The sequence below is a fragment of the Octopus sinensis genome, linkage group LG7 (genome assembly GCF_006345805.1).
Source record: "Octopus sinensis linkage group LG7, ASM634580v1, whole genome shotgun sequence".
Lineage (NCBI taxonomy): Eukaryota > Metazoa > Mollusca > Cephalopoda > Octopoda > Octopodidae > Octopus > Octopus sinensis.
Window position 1 is genome coordinate 104,008,422 of NC_043003.1, and position 17,992 is coordinate 104,026,413.

Below are 17,992 nucleotides of genomic sequence, written 5' to 3' on the forward strand. Positions count from 1 at the left end.
TTTTGCCTGCTCACTGCCTTAGTAATGATAATTCTTTCCACTACAAGCACAAAGCCTAAAATTTTGGGAGAAGGGAAAAGTCAATTAGATTGATCTCAGTGTTCAACTGGTACTTATTTTATCAACTGTGAAAGGATGGAAGGCAAAGATGATCTTGGCAGAATTTGAACTCAGAATGTAAAGCCCGAAGAAATGCTGCTAAGCACTTTGTCTGGCATGGTAACAATTCTGCCAGCTCACTGCCTTAGCAATAATAATGGCATAAAAACAGAGCATCTGCAAAAGTGAATGCAACAGTAAAAAGAAAGAAGATTGTTGCAGCCCTCCATGAGAAGGTTACAAATATAATTAGAAGTATTAATTAATAGAAAAAAAACAAACATGCATGAAATTTACAGATGTGAGCATTTAATGACTGAGAAATGACAAGCAAATAGATAAAGTAAAAAAATATAAGAAAAACAACATACATTGAATAAAACATGCAGATAAAACACTATATTTTCAGGTTTTCAATTTCATGCTAAGGACTAAATATTGTCCAAAGTAGCAACAGCAACATGAAACATTTTGATTAAATTAAATCTTGCAAAGAAATGTAACAGAAAAAAAAACAGGTAATTATTTTTGACTTTTTGAAGTGGGATATCTGTAATTTCACTCTTTTTCATCTGGTTGCATTTTTGTTGATTCTGGATTATTTTTTATTACATATTTCAAAATACCAAAGTTTCAAAACATTATCACTCTTCTAGAAACTAATCAACCACCTGAACACTTACCAATCAGGCAAGACACACAAGCCAGGTAAGATGCATTCTCATCAGGAAATGATATAAGCATAATGTTGGAAATATTAAAACTTCCTGGTGAAGAATGCAGCACAATATATAGCTTAGTTATTACTGAATCCAGAGGAAGAGCTGGGTTCATTCTGAGATAAAAGCAATCTGGAGGAAGATGTGGAAGGTAAAAGAGCACTTTGTTGGTTGTAGGTTCAAAGAACTTCTAACTAACACTTCTGACAGGAGAGAGGAGGATATAGAGACTCATAGTATGCAGAACAATTGAGAGTTCTTAGGAGATGAGCTACGGAAGGTAACACATCAGATTTGCAGTTGGTACAAAACCCCAACTGAAGGAGACATGGTGGTAGAATGACATGGACAAGAAAGACATAAAAGCTAAGAGACACGCTTGGATAGACTAGAAGAAAAGTGAAAGCAGCAGCTAGATAAGAAATAGAAAAGATTTTCAGATTTTGCAGTGAGAGGGTATGAGATGTGCTGGGTTGCAAAATGGTGTGCCAGAGAAAATGGAGATGTCATTGGGGAGAAGTGTATCTGGAATGATGGAGGCACATGTGCTCTTACTGCTAATGAAAAGAGGCAGGTAAATACTATTATGAGAGGTTGTTCAACAAGAAGAATTTATAGGAAAAAGAGGGTCTATCTTATGTTGACCCTAGACAAGGACTAGCAATTCGCAATGACCAGTATGGTAGATAGAATGACTAAGTGCAGTCCCTTAGACCCTTAACATTTCTAACAAAGTAGGGTCCTTACTAGTCACTTGAATAGTTAGTTACATTATACAGGAAGGAAAGGGTCAAACCCAGTGATTAGTAAACTCTTATAAGGCCAAATGAAATACATTGGGGGGGGGGGAGAGAGAGAGAGAGAATTACTGAATCACCAAATTGTTGGATCAAGTTTTGAAGGTTATGGAAAGAATCATATCACAATTGATTAGGAACTGAAATGGATGTAAATGTTCTGAAAGTAGAATAGCCAGATCAAGAAGAAGTTGAAGATAAGGGAGCTATTATCTCTTCTGGCAACAAAGGTTTTCTCCCTCCATATGAAGAACAGACCTTGTGTTTGAGCTGTGATGCTGCATGGTAGGGAGACATGGTCCATGATTGTAAAGGACCTGCAAAGACTACAGGAGATGAAACCAGGATTCTCTCAGCCACTTCTTACTGTCATTCATCCCTTACGCTAACCATTGTCTATCATTACTCATTACTCTCCCTTGCTCTCTTTATCCCAATCATTCTATCATCTCTAGTTACCATTTCTTGTTCCCTTCAAGGAATGAGGGAACTCTTCTTAACCTTTCTAGAAGCATGCTTCTAAAAAGAGGAACTACCGGTGGTATAATTGGGCAGGTGGTATGAACCCAATAGCCAAACTGGGAGAAAAACAATTCTCTCCTTGACAACTTGTGAAGAGGCAAACACTAAGGGAGTCTATCCTGATAGTAAACTGGGTTAGAAGAGAACTAGGGAACCATTAATTCTAATCATCCCTTGGAAAGTCTGAAGACACAATGAATAAGCTGTAGTTGGGAACAGTGGGGGGAGGAGGGAACTGACTTTCAATCATGAAGATTGAACTATTCATTCACTCATAGGCACACACAAACACATTCACATCTACATCATTGCCATTATATGTTCTTACGTCTGCTTTTTTACACATTGGCATGAATTGGATAAGAGTTGAGGCACTATACTGTGGATGGATACATTTCCTGTCACTATCCCTTAGTTGCTGTCCCAAAACTTCAAAGTCACTATCAACTTTTCCCTGTGAAAACAAAATAATTATGACACTCAACAGAAAGTTGAGTGATCTTTCTATTTAATGTTTGACTGAACTTTCATATATTGAGAATATATGAACAACAGAAATGGAGGTATCCCTCTTCAGCCATGTGAAGCCAGATTCATCATGATTTCAGCGCTCAAAACATGGCATCATTCATCTAGCTAGTGCTACTGGTTACAGATATCACTAGGGTGGAAGATGAAACATTTTATGATGTCATGCAACTTAACACATGAAGGATAGTTATTACAACTAGAACAAAACTAAAGGACAGTCAGAATCTTACTACATACATAAAACCTGAACGATGATCATTATTCACAATCAAGTATAATATGGTATTAACATGTGCCATACTTTTATGAATGGTTTTTGGTACTCATGTAATCACAAGTAGACTGTTAAACTTATTGGTCCCGTTAAACTTCTCTCCGTGAAACATGCAGACTGTGACAGCTAAAGGTAATGCAGACTGCACCAGCACTGGGTTTGTACTACATTGACACTCCAGAAGAATTGAAGATGGGGTTGATCTCTGTGTCACCAACACTAGACAAGTTACTGTGTTTTCAATGAGACACAATGTAAAGGCAATCTCAGCCCTTCACTTTCCTTGCTCACTTGCCAACTACAGAATATACAGGGTATATTCAGTGCACTGACAGAAGAGGGGTTGCCTTGCAAGCTGTAAGAGTGAAAAGTACTCACGATGTACATTCATTCAAGGTAACATGACCAAGGAGAGGAAGAGGAAGGAGACAGCTGTAACAGAAGGAGAGCAAGAATGCCAATGCGTAAAAAAGCAGACGTAAGAACATATAATGGCAATGATGTAGATGTGAATGTGTTTGTGTGTGCCTATGAGTGAATGAATAGTTCAATCTTCATGATTGAAAGTCAGTTCCCTCCCCCACCCACTGTTCCCAACCACAGCTTATTCATTGTGTCTTCAGACTTTCCAAGGGATGATTAGAATTAATGGTTCCCGAGTCCTCTTCTAACCCAGTTTACTATCAGGATAGACTCCCTTAGTGTTTGCCTCTTCACAAGTTGTCATAAGGAGAGAATTGTTTTTCTCCCAGTTTGGCTATTGGGTTCATACCACCTGCCCAATTATACCACTGGTAGTTCCTCTTTTTAGAAGCATGCTTCTAGAAAGGTTAAGAAGAGTTCCTTCATTCCTTGTGATCTTGCCACACATCAGACACCAACAAAATTTCTGAACCCAAGCCTTCCTATAGCTAGTTAGTCACTCACTGTTTGCTTCATCCACCTTTTTAACAGCAATTATTTTTGTTCACAAGCATATATCTATGCCTGTGTGTATATGTATACATGTATATTTGCTCCTCTGTATATAACTGGTTCTATAAAGTCTTTCCTGTATATCATGCATAATAGCAAGGTTTAGTAAATGTGTGATGTGGTACCACTCCACATTATTCAACTATGAATAAATTTATACAGCTCTTATGTAATTAATAACACATTATAATCTATACATAATGTGCTCCAAAGTGAAATGATATTGAAACAATTGTAACCAGTATTAAACCAATGCTGTATTGATATCTTCATCCTTGTCTTATATGTACACATAAAAATGAATCATAAAATCTATTCAGATTTCAGTTTGCCAAACAAAATCAAATAACTTTAGTTACCTGTTAAAAAAAAAATTCTCTCTACAAATTAACAATCAGGTTTGTTTCTTTTACCAATGTAATATCACATGTATTTGATTGAAAGTTGAAAACCTGGTTGGTAGTATATAGTGTTTGAAGGAGAAAAGAGCAGGCTGGGTGGGATGGTGAAGAGAGAGAGAGAGCAAAGGTTGCAGTTCAACAGAAATGAGTCTAACAAAGAAAAAAAACATGCAAAAACTGCACTAAATAATAATAAAAAGGAGTAATAATAATAAAGACATAAATTTTGGGGAAGGAACAGTCAATTATATCAACTCTGGTACTTCCTTGATACTTATTTTATCAGCTTCAGAAGAATGAAAGGAAAAATCAATCCTGGCAAAAATTCAGCTCAAAATGTAAAGTGACCCAATATTTTGACTGCCACTCTACTGAATTATTCATTCTAGTTTTGGCACAAAACCAGCTATTTTGAGAAGGAGAGGTAAGTAAATTGTGACTCCAGTACTTGGCTGGTACTTTATCGACCTTGAAAGATTGAAAGTAAAGTTGACCTCAGCAAGATGATAATAATAATAATAATAATGGTTCCAAATTTGACACGAGGCTAGCATTTCTGAGGGGAAGGTTGTTAGTCAATACCATTGCTCCCATACATGACTGGTATTTTATCTAATAATGAATAATGATTTCTTACATAGACATATGATGAACAAATTTTAAGAGAAGAGGAATGTTTGAATATATTGATTCTAATAACTGACTGGTATTTTATTTTTATCAACCTCAAAAGAATGAAAGGAAAGTTGACTTTGGCAAGAATGACTGACATAAAACAAGGTTAGAAATGTTAATAATAATAACAACAATAATAAAAAAGAAAGCATGATGCATCTAGTTGCTGAAGACAGCATGCAACAGTGAAAAAGATAAAGTGCAATAAGAAAATATTTTTAAAACAACTGTAATGCAAACAGATTTCAAATGAGATGATATTCTTCAATTTTCATGTTCTAACTCTGGAATAGAATAACAATGATTTGAGACTTGACAAACATCCATGCGTGTGTGTGTGTGTGTCTGCACACACACACACACACACACCTGCACGTATATATTCAAAGCTGAGGATTCACTCCAGGAAAACATTAATTAGCTTCAAATAACTAAAAGGCTATAAACACAATGGAAACTTTCTCTCCCACTCGTGCACCCCAACACATGAGTTTGATAGAAAGTGTAAGTATTGCTAAAAGCGCAACCGTATTCCAAATTTCATAATAAATATTGATTTTTTGCAAAGTAAGCTGCCCCCTATCACACAGATACACAATATATAGACAGACCAATAGATAGACAGATACAATGACAACGATGATCTTTCATAGTCTGAGAAAGATGGTTCAGCAATTTCTTGCTGAACAACCTGTGCAAAGGATTTTATAGTAATCAAATGTTGCAGTAGCTCTCTCCCTTCATCAAATCAACATTGTCTGAACAGGTGCATAGTGTGCTACAGGCTACCAGAGGGCGCACACTCTCCTACCCTGATGTAATCTCCAGGGACACAGGCATCCAGCAATAGGACCTCCGTAATGCTATGATGAACCATGAAGTCTGGCGTAACATAGTAAATTCCATCGTCTCAACCACGATCGAACAATGATGATGATGCTACATGTTAGGTGTTGAGATTGCAGAGCAACATGAGCTGAAGTCTTTTGCTAGAGACCATAAGGCACCACCTGGTCCAGGAATTGAAACCATGATCTCAAGATCACGAGTGCAACACCCTAACTACTAGGCTATGCGCCCCCATATTTATATTTTCTAATTAATCAGAGAAGCTGCACATATGACATCACATGGTCATCCCACTTTCAGAATAAGATTAAGATTGACATTTTTTGCATGTTCGTGTGTATGCATCAATAAATATGTGCTCATGTATAAACCTAAGTTTACATACGCATGCACATCATGAACAATATTTGTGCTTACCAATTAACCACCACTTATGCAAACACACATAAATGCTTATTATTGCCAACCCCTATACACATGCACATACATCACAACACATCACTGTTAAATTTGAAATATAATTTCAAATTTAAAATACCATTATTCACACACACAGAAAAATGCTTTCAGTTCATCCTATGATTTCACTGATTATGTCAAAGGAGGAAGATATGACCTTTAGCAGACCCAGAAATGCCTCTGTGTGTGTGTGTGTGTGTGTGTGAATTATTTATATACTGAGCATTCTGCAGCAAATATTTAAAACAATAATGCCAGCTGCTGAAGTAGGAGAATAAGGAAGGCTGGATGAAGAAACAGCAACAAATTACTGAGATTTATTTTCTTCCCATCACAACATCAACAAGACACCCAATTTTCCTGTCAATCTGTCAGAAATTCAACACTGTTGATGTGAACTCCTGCTTCTTACTGGCCAAAGGGTTTTAGACAATAAATAGTTTTATTTGAAGTTACAGCATCATTTCATCATTACTCTATATTTTTTATTACACTTATAACAGCAATGACTGATTGTGGTGGTAACAACATACCTTGACTATTGCACTTTCAGCTTACCATAAATATGAATAAACTCTGTCACATATATGGGGGTACAGTTTCCTCAGATTAGGACACAAACTTATACATCTATGTATGAATTTATATATGTGTGTGTGTGTGTGGTTTTATGTCAAATTATGTATAAGAGTTTAATATTAAACTGAAAGATTACTCTATACTTTTCAGTGGAGTATTAATTTATTAATTTTACAAGTAAACAGTTGACAATGGCTTCAAAGTTTCAGCTTGTTCATCATTGTCAGATGACATATATGTATGAATATAGATTTTTTTTTTGAGACTGACAGTTTGTCTTGCAACTTGAGTTACATGCACCCGCGATTGTCAGGCAAGAGTAGCAGCATGAAACTCAAATCATGAGATACATTTTCAGCTTTAGTTTCAATAAAAATCATTTCCTCTACAACACGTTTTGAGCACTCCTCTTTCATTTGTCTGAAATAAATCAACATACAGACACATATATGTGTAGAGAGAGTTGGGAGGGAAAATGAAAAGATGGGCCGATGGTCAAAAACAAGAATCATGGGCTTCACAAGTAAGTTGGTACATGGCCAAGAAGTGAAATCAATCCAATTTATGCCAGTATTGAATAAAGAAGTGAAGCACACGTATAACTTGGCTTTGCAAGTGAAGACTTATGAGAGGGATGTCCATGTCTGTTGCAAGCTTGCTGATGCCTGATGTGTCCAATTTGGGACAAACAAGCATGACTGTAGAGGCTGTATGGGAAATTAGACTGTTCAGCACTAGTTATAGTATCTTTGAGTTTACTCTGTTTTCTCTTGCCTGCAAGGATGACCCTGCAGATAGCTTCACAGGAGGATGTTACCTGGTGGACAGTGAGATGCTAGGCTTCATGGTCAGTGACAAGAGCAGACCACTGGTGGTGATCAATGTGGCAGGCACCAATGGAATTTCTTTAGAGAGTGCTTGTACCTCTTCTCTGATGTTCTTGTATCACAGTGTGATCTCAGGAAGTCGATCTTATACACACACATTCTTTCATTCTTTTACTTGTTTCATTCATTTGACTGCAGCCATGCTGGAGCTGGAGCATGGTCTTAGAGGGTTTTAGTTGACTTATTCTTTGTAAACCTAGTACTTATTCTATCAAACTCTTTTGCTAAACTGCTAAGTTATGGGGACATAAACACATCAACATCGGTTGTCAAACAATAGCAGGGGGACAAACACAGTCACACACACACATACATGATGGACTTCTTTCTACCTACCAAATCCACTCACAAGGCTTTGGTCAGCCTGAGGCTATAGTAGAAGACACTTGCCCAAGGTGCAATGCAGTGGGACTGAACCCAGAACTATGTCATTGGGAAGCAAACTTCTTACCACACGGCCATGCTTACACACACACACACACACACACATAGTAGAAGGTTCAACAAAGAAGACCAGCGTTTTGTATCCTGTTGTTGACACCCAATTGTAACAATTGTCAGGACACTTGATTCTAAAATGACTCAGTCTACCTAGCTGATAACAAATACTAGAGCATATAAACAACTTCTTTTTCTAAGCATTGGCATAAAATGTTAACTTGACAAGAGACTAATTCTCTTGCAGTGCAAAGAACAACTCTTCCAGTGGCTCTGAGGAAGGCATTCAGCACTCAAACACAGAACATTGTCCACCTATCATATTGTTTAGCCATTAAATCCTGATACTGGTATGGATTATATATTTCTTTACTACCCACAAGGGGCTAAACACAGAGGGGACAAACAAGGACAGACAATGGGATTAAGTCGATTACATCGACCCAAGTGCATAACTGGTACTTAATTTATTGACCCTGAAAGGATGAAAGGCAAAGTCAACCTCGGCGGAATTTGAACTCGGATACTGGTATGGATTATAGCCTCTATGTAATGTTTGGAGTGTCCAACATTTTATTTTGTGTTAATCTCCACCACCACCATCTAGTTACCATTATCTCCACTCTGAAAGTATTTTTACTCACTACATAGAGTGAATATGTCTGGTCATGGGGGAAATATTACCTTGCTTGGAAACAGGTGGGGATCAGCACCAGGCAGGACATCCAGCTGTAGAAAATCTCCCTTGATTAAGTCCATCTGTTGTAGGCAAGCATGGTTAAGTTGACATTAAAACAAAATGTAAACTATGATAAGTATTAAAACTATCATGCAAGCCATATTTACAGTAGATTTATTTTTCAGATGATGATGATGATGCTTGAACATGGTCGCAGTCAACTAAATTGGAACCCCTAACGTGAGTATCTTAACATAACATTTCTTGGGCTTTGAAGGAATGCAAGGAACTGTAGATACGACAGCCTTACATGACATATAAAATGGGATAAGATTAGAATTTCACTTTTTTTTTTTAGTGACTGTAAAACTGACCTTTTCCCTCTGATTTCATAATAATGTGAACAACAAATACATAATTTAAATTTATACTGATTGGCCAAGTAAATTAATCTTACGCTGCTGTAAGATTAGTAATAATAATAATTTTTTCTAATTTTTGGTACCAGACCAGAACCTGAAAGGATGGAAGGCAGAGTTGACCTCAGCAAGATTTGAACTTGGAATGGGAAGAGCTAGAAGAAATGCTGCTAAGCATTTCGTCCAATGCACTAACAAATCTGTCAGCTTGCTGCCAGTTTCAAATTTTGGCAGAAGGCCAGCAATTTTGAGGAGGGGAGGAGTCAATTATATTGACCCCCCAGTGTTCAACTGGTACAATTTTATCGACCCTTTATGTGTATCATTCTAGATAGTGTGATTTAAGGATAATTTCAAGTAGGTCAAGTAGCTATGTAAAGGCTCTTTCAACTTTATTGGAAACACTTCCATATCTTCAGCAGTTAACTCAAGGTCACAAGTGTTTTGCTCTTTAGACTCTTCACAACCACAACAACCTTGAACCTTGTATATATATATGTATATATATCACGTGACTGACCAGACCATCAGATGTTGCTACACATCGCTAGTCACAATGCGTCCACATTGTTTTAGCCTTCGAATGACGCCACCCCGCTGGCTAAGCAAGCAGGCCAACAGAAGAAAGAATGGTGAAAGAGTACAGCAGGGATCACCACCCCATGCTGGAGCCTCATGGAGCTTTTAGGTGTTTTCACTCAATAAACACTCACAACGCCCGGTCTGAGAATCGAAATCGCAAGTTCGCTGCCCTAACCACTGGGCCATTGAGCTTCCACATATATATATATATATCATCAACATTATCAACGTTGGAATGAGCTGGGCAGTTTGACAAGATCTAAAATGTCAGAGGACTGTGTTGAGCTCCAATGTCTGTTTTGGCATGATATCTATGAGTGGATGCCCTACCTCGTGCCGACCACTTTACAGTGTGTGTGTATATATACAGATACACGCAAATAATCATGACTATTGTTTTAATGTCTATTTTTCTATTCTTGCATGGTTCACACAATTTGTTGAGGCAGATTTTCTATGGTTGCCACTCATTTTGGATTATTTTAATGGAAAAATTGCAAACAAATAACAGTTTGAATGACAGGAAAAGAAGGGCATCTGGTTGTAAAACAATGTCTCATTTCATCTAACTCATGCTAGCAACAACCGCACACACACATCAAAAATCAACAAGAGAGCCTCTACAGGTTCTGTCAGATCAAGAGAAATAGCAGCCAAATTTCCTTTAAATCAAACACATCCATCATAAAGAAAGAATAATATTCAAGACTACGTAAAACTCCAGCAGAGACAGTCTTGTAGCCTAACCATACTTCTGTTGAAATATGTCACCTTTATTTTAATCAATTTTGAAAATAATGAAAAGCTTAGTAAAATAACTTTACCATTATTAAGTCGGCGTTTTGAATATAAATGAACACAAACTATTGATGGAAGATTTTAATTAAATTGCTTTAAAGCAGGAAGTCTGTAGAACCAAGGGTGGTCTCACACAGGCTGGTATTTAAGAAAAGGGTGAAATATACTTTAAAATGAACTTAATTTATCTATAATCTATAGCTTCGGTATCTTAATTAATAGACACTGCAAGTGAATGCACAGATATGCAAATGAGAATAATTAGTGCCTGTTAATCATTGCAATCTTTGTAAGCAAGCTGTATTTTGCTTGCTCTGAATAGGATGAACATGCGAAGACACTTCATAAACAGTTGAAAGTAGGAGCTGTTCTCTAGTTTGTTCTACAGAAACAGCACTAAGGCTTCACCACAGGGTCACTTAAACACAGAGGTTGAATATATTCCTCAATCATTGGACAGTGTAGTTTTATATACAGAATGTATCTAATGATAACAGAACACTCAAACACAAAAATTGCTTGTTCAAGGCCAGAACACTGATTAGAGATCTGCTCAATCAAGGAATTTGTCGTCATCATCATCATCATTGCTTTAATGTCCACTTTTCCATGCTTGTATGGGTCAGAAAGAATTTACTGAGGTACATTTTCTACAGCTGGATGTCCTTTTTGTCACCAATCCTCACACACACACACATACAATGGGCTTCTTTCAGTTTAATCTACCAAATTCACTCACATGGCTCAGCGCTAGTGTAGGAAGCACTTGTCCAAGGTGCCATGCAGTGAAACTGAATCCAAAACAAGGTGGTTGGGGAGCAAATTTCTTAACTGCATATCCGTACCTGCATACATATTTGTATGTGTCTGTATGCGTGTGTGTGTGTGTGCATATTTTACACACACATACTGCACTGTAACACATCATGGTTTTGGCACCTTTTGATAGTGTCACTTACGCTAATAGTTCCGAGCATCACTGATGCTGGGTGTTTACATCTTGAATTCTTTTGGCTTACATTATTATAAATTTTTAATCTCTTCTTGTTATCTTTGCAGCCACCACACTAACCCAGAGGAAGCTGCAACAACCCCAACAATGAAATTATACCTTGAGGATATATACAAATATATGCATAAATATATTAACACCTTTACATCTATTTTCCCAGGCTTGCATAGGAAAAAGGGTCTTCCTCAGAACAGTTTTTCATTACTTGTTGGATCCTCAGTGAAACTCCAACTTTTGAGATTAGCTTTCAACATGTTTTCCTATATCTTCTTCAATTTTTTTCTTCCACAGGTTCCTTTCAATTGGATAACTCGGTATTTATTTACTATCATTCTCCAAATGCATGACATGTCCATATCAACACAATATTTGCTCTTGTACACCGATTCCTCAATTGACTTAGTTGATTTCTGTGCCCTCATTCAGAGATACTAAACTTACACATCCAGTCGAGTGTACTCATTTTTTTCCCAGCTATCACTTATTTTATACATTTTTGTTACCATTCAAACCACTAAGTGACAGGGACGTAAACACACCAGCATCGGTTGTCAAGCAATGCTAGGGGGACAAACACAGACATAGAAACACACACACACACACATATATATATATATATATATATACACATATATACGACAGGCTTCTTTCAGTTTCCGTCTACCAAATCCACTCACAAGGCATTGGTTGGCCCGGGGCTATAGCAGAAGACACTTGCCCAAGATGCCACGCAGTGGAACTGAACCCGGAACCATGTGGTTGGTTAGCAAGCTACTTTCCACACAGCCACTCCTACGCCTATATATATACACATAAAAAAAACATATATGTATGTACAGAGCTGTGCCTCCCCCATTTCCTCTGGAAGATATCCTTACCACTCATCATATCTGTCAGCAGTATTCTACTGCTCTAAGTAAATGTGTGGTGAACTGCATATTTCAACAGCTTTCCCCCAATACCACTTATCCTTCATACTATAACTATTTTACTCCTAATCCATCCTTCATTCTCAAAACTGTCCTCTCCACCCACTTTTACGCTGATCACTCAACCACACAGTTTCTCTCATCCTCCCTTATTCCTCACCTGTCTAGTGTATCATTATAACTATTCTGTTGCTCTTCATCTATCCTTTCATGGTCAGTCATTTCCTACTCTCCACTCCATATATATCATTGAATACCTCCACCATTCATTACATCCACTCCCAATGCTATCAAATTTTAACAGTTGTCACCTACTCTCCCCTACCTTCTCTAGTTATCATCCCTCAATACCTGTTCTTCATTATATTCACCCCTATTCCATTCCTATCTCTAACCGTCTTTTGTACTTCTATACATTCTTACAACCTCTACCCACTGACATTCTCTGTTCCCATTCACTTCTAACCACCTCGTTCTTTAAAGGTATACCCTGACACCCCATCACCACTATTTTATCTCTTTAGTTACATAACTCTCTTCTGCGACAAGAAGTCTATTCTCTTCTGGCAATTTTCTCATACTTTACTCCCTCATCTCTAAGCAGAAAGCCACCTACTTCGACAGAAGCCCCACTCAGATGACTCAGTTGAAGGGGATCTTAGTCTTGTGGCTGAATGATAACTTCACTAGTGCTGTTATCACACATATAAACATACACATCTATACACATGCACACAAAGTCATATACACATACACTTGAAGTTTTTCAGTATTGAACTGCATGTTTTTTGCAGTTCACTTGTTTATTGCGTTCATGTTTTTCTATAGTTTTGAGTTATCATCAGTGTCCTTGGCTGGCTGTGGTACGTTTGTATCATCATCATACCTGGTAAAAATGGCTGACTGTATGACTGAAGGCATGCTTGAGAGAGCCACTGTGAACAATAATGGTTTTAATACTACTTATTATTTTATATTTATCATTCTTTTTATACTTTTTGGAAAAAATTTTTTTATATATATGTATATATATTATTTATATATATATCTATATATATATATATATATATTAATTATATTTATATTATTTGTTATTTATGTATTGGTTTATGTCTATCACTGTTTGAGTTGCCTAATAGTGGTTTTATCTCTAATTCATATTTTATATATATATATATATATATATATTTATATAAAACACACACACGTTTTTAGTTGCTGAATCTGGAGGAAAGAACAGTGTGTAAGCCCAATTAGGCCTACCTTGACTCATGAGCTTGATTCTGTTAATGTGCCATTTTAACCATAGTGAGTCCACACCTGCAGGAAAGACATAGGCAAGGAAGATATTCCAGAAGGATGATGTTCTGAGGAAAAAAGAATTGGTATAATGATTAGCACAGAGTCTGGATGCTGACCCCATCATGGACGACAAGATGTAGAGAAACATGAGTCAAGCTTTCTTTGTGGAGGAAGTACAAACCCATTTAACTCCAAAAAACAGGGATTGGGCCACAGGCTAGAGTATGTGTTGAGTGATTTAATGCTTATCAGTTGAGTGGTTCTTCTCTATTTGCAGTACCCTATTGTACCCAGGACATAATGTTTGGGGGTATGACTAATTTGCATCTGGTAGTGGGAACCTGGTTTAGGTATTCCAGAGTTTTAAGGATTCTGAAACCATCCACTGGCCCCTACTGTTCCAAGGTGTACTCTGATCTAGAGTAGTAGCACCTTTCAGGGCCCCAGCAATAGGTGAATTAGCATATTAGGACTTGCCTGCCTATGCATGTGAAGACTGGGTGTGGTAGAAGCCTTCATGGTTCAGTGGAAAAGCAGATTCTGCAGCAATGAATTGTGGAGTGCAGAGAGCAACAGGAGACAAATAAGACATATTGGTCATCCATTGCTTCCCTCACCATTCCTGGTCAATTTGACTTAGACCTGTGAGGTTGATGGTGTGCAACTCTTGACTTTGTTTTAAAGTCACAGTCTAAGTCATCCAGAAGAATGACTAGATGGTCCTCATTTCTCTAATGAATAAACATTATTGTGGGCCATACTTGAGTGGTAGTAGTTGCTGGAAGCTAAATTTTTTTCTGGCACTGAGAAGAGCCATTTTGAGGAATGCAGTGTTAGTTATATTATGGATGCTTTTCTTGAGAGCTTTCCTCAGTGTTAGTAAGGCCCAGCATTTGGAACAACTGTGAGGTTTCCCATTAAAAGCTGCTCTTTATATAGGCGGGGATGTATGGTATGATAGTAATTTTTGTATGAACAATGCTTGAGTTTTTTACTGTTAAAAGAGACAAAACAAGTAGGCCTCCATTTGAGGATGCACTAAAGGTCTTTGTACACAGAATCAGTGCAGGTTTGGCATGCATTATCTACAGGTCCTTGACATAGAGAAGGGAGTGGGACAGAAAGCTCTGGAGCAATGATGCAATTAAATAGGAAGCTAGCAATCTAAGATATGAGAGATGGGTGAAGTAGTAAGTTTTAGTAGATTTGCATGCCAGACAGTCAAATGCATTGCTGATGTCTCAAGCAACAACATTGCTTTCACTAAACTTCTCTAAAATGAGACCCTACTACTGAATGACACAAGAGAGTAGATCTCCAGGATCTGGTTCTGTTGAAGTTGTACAAGTGGTCACCGAGGAAAGAGAATATTTTAAGATGTTGGAGAACATCTTTGTCATTGCCTGTCTTCATTATTTTAGAAATGTCAGCAGTGAGAGCAATAGGATGATATCTGCCTGAGTCAAAGAAGTTGCCTTTCTTTGAAATAATATACACTGCAATCTGCTTCCAAATGTCAGGTTATAACATTGTAGAGAGCAAGAGTTTGATGAGTAAAGGAGCAAGTTCTGGAGTGCAATGAAAGGGATAATGGAACTATTATTAAACTTGGTATGTGAATATGTGAGTTGGGGAGCCTGATGGAGACAAGGGAGAAGACCTGGAGGGGATTGGCCAAAAGTGTGTAGTGTGGAGCTGGATGCAAAGTGGGCAATGAAGGTAGAGGTTTGCTACCTGGGGATATTGCTCAAGGTGGTGAAGAGGGTTCTGTAGAGTTTGTGAAGATTTGGCAAGGAACCAGAAGGACTGGCTGAAGTTTGGGAGTCAAGAATGTCTGAGGGCTGTGCAATATATGAAAACTAGACAGTGATCTCACAAGGGTTGCACTGCTGGATAAATGCAACCCAGTTTTCAGTAGTGGATGAGATTCTCCATGCTTTGCAGCCTTGTTTTTACTTGAACTGTTGCAGAGAGACTATGAGTGAACCATTTGAGATGTTGAGTTGTTCTTGTTCATTATCATCATCAGTTAACATCCATTTTCCATGTTGGCATGGGTTAGGTAGTCCAACAGAAGCTGGTAAGCCAGAGGACTGCATCAGGCTCTCCAATGTCTGCTTTGGCATTTCAGCAGCTGCATGCCCTTCCTAACACTGGTGTGTATACTTGTTTGTCTGTTTTTATGTTCATTCTTCCAATGATAGCATGGGTAAGATGACTATATAATAGAGGCATTGTTTTACAGCTGGATGCCCCTTCTGTTACCTTACCTGTTTTTCAATTGAGGCATCTCTTATTCCACACATCTTTGAAAGCACAAAGACAGTGGACGATTTGTTGACAGAGGAAATGGCAACAATGTTACCATTTGCCGCTCAGAAATTTTTTGAGAAGCGTAAATGTAAACTTAGACAGACGCATTCACACACCATTTTAATGTTTACTTTTCAGGCTTGCGCGCATCAGATTAAATTTGTCAGGGCAGATTCCATATGGCCTGATGTCCTTTCTGTCACTAATCCTCATCTATTCCAAAGTCAAGTAATGTTTCCTTAAGGCAGAATACGCTTTTTGGCAAAATTGCAAATGAACGTCACCATTTGGATGACAATGATGCTCCTTTACAACCATCATACTATATCAAAACAAGGGCACACACACACAAGATGCGCTTCTTTCAGTTTTCATCGTCCAGATCCACCTACAAGTTTTGGTTGGCTCAGCGCTATAGCAGAATGCACTTACCCAAGATGGTGTGCAATAGGACTGAAGTCAAAACCATACAGTTGGGAAGTGAGCCTCTGAACTACACAGCTATGCCTAATCCTAAAAATATGGCTATGGTTTTTCTTCCTTGCTAAGTTATACACACATATACACTGTTTTTCAGTGTACCTTAGGTATGAAGGTGTCTTCAACCTACATGTTTGCATAGAATTCTTGCAACAAGTGGACTCCAGTGATGGTACCCAAAGACCAGCTGGTGGTGTAAAACTAGTTGATAGTCTATCACCTAACAGACTATGGTGGTATCCCAGAATGTAAAGAACTGGATCAAATATCACAAGGCATTTTGTCTGATATTCCAGTAATTCTGCAGGGCATTTTTGTCAGATGCTATAACAACTCTGGCAATTTGCAGGTATATGTATGTGAATGCTGTTTCTAGCAAGACATCTTCTGAACATAATATAGAAAAAGAAATAAAAAGAAAAGGCTGTGTTTACATTCCTGGTGAGAATTATGTCCTGTAGCTCTGTGCTCTTGAAGTAATGGAATTAAAAAAAAAAAAGACTTCCTTGCAAAACAGAAAAGGCTTGGTAACAAGAAGAGCATTCAGCAGGAAAAAACATCTGCCTCAAATAAGTACTCATCCAACCTATGCCAGCATAGAAAAATGGATGTAAAATGAACCAACAGATTTATACACACACACACACACACACACATACAAACACAAGTGCAGGCAAAGCTTGCTTCCTAATCATGTGATTTCAGGTTCAGATCTAGTGCTTGGGTGTCTTCAACTTTAGCCACAGGTCAACCAAAGCCTTGTGAATGAATTTGGTTGATTGAAACTGAAAGAAGCCTGTTACATGCATGTGTATGTGTGAGAGCTTGTATTGTTGTCTTCTGGTGGTCATAAATGGACATCACCATCACAAAAACAGCAGCATGCATTTCCAATCTTCTGTGAAAAACAGGTGAGAATTAGCAGCAGGAAGGGCATCTGAATGTAGAAAATTTGACTAAATACCACGATGCATTATTGTTCCATGCATCTCAGTCTTGCTTCAGGTAACAACTGAGCAGTAAAGTTCAATTTCCTCAGATCCTAACTCTAATATTTCCTTCCAAGTTCTCTTTCAACAAGTTTTCATATTTTTTCCTCTCTGCTAATTATCAATATAATAAGTTTTGTAATCACACATATAGGCATACCACTAGAACCATAAAAACAGACCAAGATGTTACAGTCTTGTATACAATTATACTGCAAGGGGCACTCGGACAAGACAAAAGTTTTTGTTTTTTTTGGTTACACATTTCTGGAAGATTCTTGTGG

General features: G+C 37.7%; 1 protein-coding gene across 4 annotated transcripts in view; it reads right to left on the reverse strand.

The window, feature by feature from the left end:
• Positions 1-17,992, reverse strand: part of LOC115214086 (AP-1 complex subunit sigma-2) — a 124,515-nt gene that overhangs the window by 12,706 nt on the left and 93,817 nt on the right. The window lies entirely within an intron of this gene.